This window comes from Sceloporus undulatus, chromosome 3 (genome assembly GCF_019175285.1).
Source record: "Sceloporus undulatus isolate JIND9_A2432 ecotype Alabama chromosome 3, SceUnd_v1.1, whole genome shotgun sequence".
NCBI lineage: Eukaryota > Metazoa > Chordata > Lepidosauria > Squamata > Phrynosomatidae > Sceloporus > Sceloporus undulatus.
Window position 1 is genome coordinate 215,542,411 of NC_056524.1, and position 8,473 is coordinate 215,550,883.

General features: G+C 42.1%; 1 pseudogene; it reads left to right on the top strand.

Moving 5' to 3' along the window:
- LOC121925941 overlaps positions 1-8,473 on the top strand; it is a 28,237-nt pseudogene that overhangs the window by 10,857 nt on the left and 8,907 nt on the right.

The window sequence follows — 8,473 nt, forward strand, 5'->3', positions numbered from 1 at the left end:
TCTGACATGTTTTATTGGGACGGAAAAATTAATTCTCATGCTGCATTGTGCCCAAAGATTTAGTTAGTTTTTTCCCAGGGTCCCATAGGCCCCCACACTTCCTCCCCCCGCCTCTTCTCTTCATGCCCTTCTTGGCCACATTGTAAGATTCCATTTATTCCATAACTTCTCACTAGAACGGCACACGTGCCGCGGCATGGTAGAAAAACACACTGCAGCGCCTCTAAAATATGTGCTATGTTTGCTTACAGATGGTTGTGCCAGTAGAACCTTGCCAGGGCCAGCCAATATAGGTTTTCATATAACCGGAAGGGTCTTGTCATCAGCAGGTGGACAAGAGTAAGCCCTGGTCGATAAAATAGCACTGCCCCCATAAAAATGATGATTACATCTTTTATACCAATCAGCACCATGTTTTCCTCCATTCCTTAAGCTTTTTAAAGCAGAAAAATCAACAGACAAACCAGCGCCTTGTATGCCACAGAACTGCCCATTGCTTCTCCTTATGCTTCCTAGTTTTTGCGGATGGTAGAGCAGCTTGTTCCAATCCTCAATGAAGCCTCTTCCACCCGGAAAACGTGTTGGGGGGATTCTGAGACTTGCCTGACGCGCCTCATTCACTGATAAACTGAAGCAGCAGGTCACGAGACCTCCATTATCCAGCCATTTCACTCAAGTACTGAATTATGATGAGTTTTCGGGTTGCCGGCAGAGTCCTTGCATTGTATGCTAAAGAGTGATGACCCTTGGTGTCACCGAAGAAGCCTCAGTGTTTGAGGACAGTTACTAAGCCGTGCCATTACAAGAAGCAGAACGACTCCCCACTCCTTGTCTTATGTCTGGGAAGGTGTCCGGGCTTGCCCCCTTTTTGGACCCTTGCGTACTTGTAGAACTTTTGAGGCTACCCCACTCATAAGGCAGTGCCCTGTGTCCCCTTTCCTTGCTTCACGAAGCCAGAATGTACCATTTGTCAGGGAACCGAGGGCGTGTAAATCAAAGCAAAATAAACAAACAGCCCCCCCGTGGGGGGGGGGGGCCCCTGGGAATCGAGAATCGCCACAGAGAGTAATCTTCTGAGGTTTAATAGCCAATGGCCTTTGGTTGCCTTCCATAACTGTGGTAACCGTCATTGAGAGAGGTTTCTTACCTATTATATTAGTCCTCTTGCAGCAACCAGAGAGCGACTTCTAGCTATCACTTGTCTTGGCCTCACCCATTCCCTTCCCCCTACCTTCCCCATTTTATTTATTTATTACTTATCATTGTTTATTTAATGTGGTGTTAATACTGTGTGTAACACACAACTACTTCCCACCAGCACTGCTCTCTGCCCACCATTTTTACCAGGCCCCATGGTTCACTGCCTATGGAATTGTTGGAATTGTAGTTTTATGAGACATTAACCCCTCTCCTGTCCCAAACTCCTGGTGCCACAACAAATTACAACATCCCAGAAATGGCATTGACCATGGCAGTAAAATGGTTCCACCCTGCGATTATTGCTGTAATTGGATGCAGCCATATATTGTCCTCCTTTCCCCCCTCAGTCTCTCAAGTGTGTTGTCTATTTACACATGAGGAGGGACTGCACTCGTTTCACCACCTCGATAATCGCTTTTCACGTGTGGACAGTACGCTCTGGGGACCTTTCATACCACAAAATTCCTAGCATATGATCCCCCCCTTTAACTTCATGGCAATACTCCTATGGAATCCTAGGGCTTGCAGAGGCTTTTTTTGGGTGGTGATGGTGTGATTAGACTTCCAACCAGAGAGATCCCCAGTGGCGTCGCAACTATGGCATCGTACAGACCTTCCCCCAACAAGGCGGTCCTGCCCGTGCCTTGTTTTGCTGTCGTGAGGAAGCTACAGCGGACAAACCGCACGTTTCCCTCACGCGAGCAAAAGAACCCGCAAACAGCAGGGTTCTTTTTTGTGGCACCATTGTGCGCTGCCAGTGCGCCAATGCGGCTTTGCGATGTCCCCAATGTGTTGCGACGTGCGGCCGCTACGCATCTGTGTTTGTCCAACATGGTGGTGCCCCATCTGTACATGGCCGCTGCCATTTGACGCCCTTGTCACGGCCCGAGGGGTGAGGGCGGTGTCTGGAAGCGCGGCCCCCTCGCATTGTATGAGGGCGCCCTTACGGCCCGCTCTGTCCCTGAGCCTATATACTCCGGGTTCTATGCTACAGCCAAGGCACTAATGTGGATCCACAGTGTTATCATTTTGCAGTGTGAGAAGAGTTCCCCCTTGGAGAGACCTCCTCATGCATGGAATTTTCACTTTCATATCAGGGAAGGAAGGGGCAGGGTTAGCCTACTCCCCTTGCCTCAGTGTTTAACACCAAAATAGATAACAAGAATGTTAAATGAACACAAAGATATCCTATCTGCCAACGTCGTCCTGACTTTGGCAGGAACAGTCCCAATAATCCCTCCTCCCTTGTCCTCACCGTCCTCTTGCTTTAGCAGAATAACCACTTTCCCTTCCTCCTCCCCACCCCTTTCTCCCCTTCCCTTGGCCGCAAAATGATTTCAACAGTGCAAAGTAGTTTGCCCCACAGTCTCCAACTCAGTGGAGAAGAGGACAGGAAGGGATGGAGTCTTGCCATTCCCCCCAGTAGGCCTCAGGCCATCTTCCAAAACTGCTACCAGTCTCTCCTAGCTCTTGTTCTCCCTCATTTAAATTTTTCCCATTTTGGACCCACTTTTGCGTGTTGCTGTCCCACACATATTCCTGTTTTCCTCTGTGAAGTGTGGAAGGTATGAAATATGTGTACACTACTGGGATAACACTTCATTCATGTTGCAAAGTGGACCCTAGTCTACAAAAAAACTTATGCCATAATAAAGCTAGTCAATCTAACATTTCACAAGACAATTTCTTACAGTTTTCCCTATTCCTATCTATTTCCAGTTTTCATTATAAAAGTGTTTTAATGTCAGTTAAAATGGGAATTTGACCATTGCCAATACCCTCTCTCCTTGATCATCTTTTAAGTACGATCTGGAGAAAGAAAGGTGTATGATACTTGTGTTTAGTCTGGAAGCTGATACTGGGAAAAAGTCAAATTCTGGATCATTATAATATGAAATTGATTGTTAATGTCAAACATATGTTGAAGAATTAGAGTACAAAGAACAATCTTTGAAGAAGGAAAGTCCAACACCCTATATAAACATACATAAGGTGTAAATAACATAAATATAATTTTATATCATGCCACAATACTAATAATTTTATTTGAGTTGGCTTTAATATCAATTATACAAGAAAAGAAATCATTTCTCGAATCGAAACATTGACTCGAAAACAGAAACTGTACTGTCTCACTAAAAAGCAGAAGAAAAAGAGAAACAAAAGCTGGGTGTCATTTTCATAAATAATATGGGGAATAACACAGAAGCTTTGTAAAACCATACAATTGTACAGGTCCAGGTGCAGAAAAGTATGTACGGTAGTTTCCAGCACCATTGGCAGCTGGTGGTTCCAATGTCACGTGGGGCAGATAATCCGCTTTGTGTTTTAGTCTGCATTTTAAGGGTATTTCGGGCATCCAAGGTACGAACTTACTTGAGGAACTAAAAATGTGCTTCTTTAGAGCTGACCCCTTAAACTGAATATGATTAAACCACTTTTTTGCACAGAGCCATCGCTCCCTAGCACCACCCTTCCTGAAATGATCTGCCAACAGGGGTGTGAAATGAAAGTCGAATGAAGTGCTCTGGACCCAGCCCCAGTAATTTGTACAAAAGCTGCTTCAAGGACCAGGAATTTACCAGAAGAGTACTCAGCCTGCTTTTAGCACAAAGAGCATGACAACTGACTGTTTTTAGTGTACAATTAGGCTGGAAACAGATGAGTTTAAAACATGATTCTCAATATTCCTTCAGATTTCTAGATTTTAAATCACATAATTTCTGCCCATTACCCACACTAGCTGATATTTCTGAGAGTTGAAGTCTCCCAACATCAAGAGCAGCCAGTGGGCGCATTGGATCCCTTGTTTTCCCCCTTTTAATAAAGGAATCTTGCTCCCAAATCCCTTCTAGGGGTTGGGAGGACAATTTTGTCATTTTTGCCTCCATTTCAGGCCCAGAGGGCCTTTTTCTAACAGGAATTGAACTGAAAGGAATTCTGTACATTAATTATTGTACAAAAGATCTCATGTACTTAACTGGCTCAGGGTGGTGTGTGAAATTGGCCCCATGCCTGCTACAAATTTTGATATTTTTGTGAGATGCAATGGGTATGGCCCTCTGCATTCTCTTGGAGGGCTAATGCACTATCCTGATCCCCAACAAGTCAACCATCCTGCACTATAAATAGAGAGATCTTGTAGCATCTTTGAGACAAAACTAAAAGAAAAGAAGCTGCAGCCATGAGCTTTCGTGGACTAAGTCTACATCCCTAATTCATCTGAGGAAGTAGACTTTAGTTTATGAAAGCTCATGCTGTCAACTCTTCTTTCAGTTTAGTCTCAAAGCGCTACAAGATCTCTCTATATACTGATTCTACAAACTAAAACAGCTATTGTCTTTGAATTCTACTCCTTGCATGCCTGATCTTAGAATGATCAAAACTTGAATAAGCCCTCGGTGTAGATAATCAGTTGTCACCCAAGAGACCTATCTGGAGCTAAATGGCCAGCATCCTCTCTTTGACCATTTTTCCACATAGAAAGTAAGAGCAGCCTGTTCAATACCCTCCCCACTGCACCCGGTTTGGCAGCATTAATCTCAATTAATCCTTACAGTACTTTCCCACAGTTCAGCTGCTTTTAACATGTCTCGTTTCTGTCTCCTCCTGCCACTTTCCACCTTTTTCCTCAGCTTGCTTTAGTTGCTGCAAACAGTTCAAAGTGGAAAAGCTGGCCAACTCAATTAATTCACAGGGGAGAGAGGAGGGGGAGGATCTTGTCCTTCCTTAAACTAAAGACATAAATTCTCCAGTTTCTTTGCTTAAAATAGTAGCCATGAATGTTCTTATTCATTATAACATTTGCTCCTCTTGTTGCCAAGCACCACGTGTCCCTGTTTTCATCTGTGAAATGCTGGTTGAGGGTATGCAGTCTGATATCTGGCATAATCCTCGGGGCGAAGATTGATTGTGTTAGCGTGACTATAAAACATATCCTTCAAGGTATCAAACAACTATATTTTCCTTTTTAGTCTGTTTTTCCCCTTGAGCTTTACAAAGCTGAGTGTGGGTGTTTTTGATACATTCACATTTTGAATCATTCTTTTGAGAAAACATAACTGAAGTCGCCTGTGGGCATGCACTCTTAAGTGTACAGAATTTCTTGAAGGTTTAAGGGAGTTAATTACTGGAAGAAGATGGACTTTTAAAAGAATGTCAGAACTTACAGATCTGTATACACTCTTTGCTTTCCTTTAGATAATTTCAGAAAGAACACAGCCCGGATGCATGAATTCCAGTCAGAGTTCTTATGATCATAGGTGGCTGCCACAAAGGATGAAAGATTTGTATTCAGAAGTAACTTGCCTTGATCCTCTAAGGCGCGTCGTCTGGAAGTAGCAAAAACCTGCCAAACACAGAACAAGAAATAGAGAGCGAAATAAAAAAAGGGTGGAATTTTGCTGTGTTACATTAAAAAATGAACTCTACCTATCAGGTAAGGGAACACAACAATGTCTCTGGGAAAGAATTAAGAAGGAATTGCCGCGCATACTTTATGGCAGGGTGTGGAAAATTCAGGGAGTCAATAGAGGTGGCGCCATTCTCTCTCCAGGATACTGAAGAAGGGTCAGTTCTGGTTTGAAAAGAAAGATCTAAACAAAATTCCTATGTAAAATTAGCACATACCTGAAAAATCGTCCATGAACATCCAGTAGTATCCCCTTGAGCAGGAATGGAAAATGTGGACGTGGACTGTGAGTCCCACTGAATAAACTGCATTTCTAAGGGGCCTTATATTCCTTCCTCCCCCACCTCAAGCCCTCATACTCCATAAAAAAGAAATCATCACAAATGGGTAGATTTCCCATTCACTTAAGTAGCCCCTCTCCTCAAAGTGGGGAAAACTTCAAAAACATGCAAATGAAAAGTAAAACCTTGATTCAGTTTTTAATTATTTTTCAGCAGCAGTGACCACCATATGTGGGCATTTTCCACCACCCTTTGCAGTTGCCCAGCTTCTGTTCTAGTGTTCTGGAGGGTGATTAGTCAAGTTTCTTGGTCACCCTTGGGGAATGGGCTTCTTAGCATCTTTTTATTTGTATCCGTGCTAGAGGATAGCTATTGTGGGGAGGGCAAAATATGGACATTGCCCCTCCCAAAATAAGATTCTGCCTCACTAATGAAATTTTCTCAGTTCCCATATTTCTGCATTTCATTAATTAAAACCTCATTTGAACATTTTGAAAATCAACTAGGCATTCAAAGGAAAAAGTACAATTCCCAAGACATGTGAACACAACAAAAATATAATATTCTGGGTGTGAACAGCCCCAAATAAAGCTGCTTCGAGTCACAGTTGGAGGCATGGTGTTTCACTGATGCATGAGTCCTAGAGTCCCGAAAGCCCCACTAAAGCCATGCTTCCAGTTCCCTTAGGCTGGAGCGTGGCTTTGGTGCGGACTTTCAGGACCTGGACTCTTAGGACGCATGCATCATTGAAACACCATACCTCCACTGTGACTCGAAGCAGCTTTATTTTGGCTGTCTGTAACAGGCCGAAGGTAATATTCATTTGGTGGGTCAGAATTTTTAGATGAGGTGGCAATGTCCTCATTTTGCCCCCCTTTCTCATAGCTACACCCCTGAGTACTTTTTCAGATTAACATTTTGCCCTGCTTGCCTTGCAACCCTGAGGGTTAACTGCAAGGAACAGTAGTTGAGAGAATTCTTAGGGTTGTAGTGAGGGTTCATGGGCTAGCCGCTAGACAGACATAAATTTTGGAGGATGTATACTTTTAATATTTTTGGTCTGGATGTGCAAGATCCTAGGAAACTTTCTCGAAGTTTGGTATATTCCACTTATTGTAGGAGGAAAAGAGACACAGCATGAAGTTTGGAAATATAATTCATCCATCAACAAATGGATCCAGATTGAATATTTGAATGTTGGAAGATGGAGACACAAAATGGCCGTCTTGGGTGGCAAAGTATATGTGCTTGGTGGTTTTGATGGTATACAGCGAATCAGCAGTGTGGAGACTTATGATTCTTTTCACAACTGTTGGTCAGAGGTAAAGTTCAGATGTACTTTCAGTAGTAGTGAAACAAGAAAAAAACACTAAAGTAAAGATATTATACTATCAGGTGTTAACCGATAGGCAAATAATGTTTTCAAATGACATCAGAATTCATACCCTCCAACTACCCTGATTTGAAAAGGAAATTCTCTGTCATCCCACTTTTTGCTGCTTTTAAAATGTCCTAGTTTCTCTCTTCTTCTACTTTCATTCTTTATCATTGGCGTATTTCAGTTGCTACAAACTGAGTTCACAGTGCAAAAATAATTTGCACTCAGTTTAGCAACAGTGAGATGATAGGAGACAGAATCTTGCCCTTCTTAGTAGACTCGGGCAAAAGCAAACTGTTGCAGGCTCTACTAGCATATGTATTCTTCCTCATTGAACTCCATAGGGTTTGCTTATGGTAGAATGTGTGTTGGATTGCATTGTAAAAAGCAATGTTAATTTCACATAATTAGATCCATAATACTTCAGGGTGTGTGTGAAGAAGATAGATCTGGTTATAGTGGTTAATTTGGTGATTTGTGGAAGATTTGCTAGGTTTTCTTAACTCTCAAATGCAACAACAAAATAACTTCACGTCCTGAATTATACTGTTGAAATTAAGAAGTGTTGCATAGATGAGGAGGTAATAAGATTTTTGCACAGAAGCAAGTTCAAAACAAATTCCAGGGTTCTGTATTCATTAATTGTGTGTCTTTTCCACTAAGTTCTAGTTTGCACTAGGGCCTAGTGAAAAGCAAAGTAAATTCTGCTGCATTCTTAAAGTTTCTCTATCCCTCTAATATTCTTCATAATTAAGTAGTCAACACAGATACCACATGGTTTGCTTAAATTATATTCAAGTTTTTTTGTTACTGATTGGCGTGTTTAAATTTGGTTTAGCTATTCTAACTGCACACAGACTGAATTATTCCATTTTGTCTGCAATGTGATATTATCATGGAAGACATTCAGACATTGTGATGTCTGCTGTTGGAATCCAATCTTATAAGAATCCACACAGAGTCCAATCTTCATGTAGGAGCAGTAAGTTTATTCATCCTTAGGCTACTGAGCACAGCCAGTCCCAGGAGAGTGAGATGAGGAAGAGAGAACAATCAAACCCTCTCCAACCCTCTTAATAGTATATATACACTACAGCTGATATGACTAAGGGCTGTATCTTAAAGGTACCTTACATCACATCTCCCTTTCATGGAAATATAAAAACAATTATACACTTTAGAAAATAATACATTGTATACAGA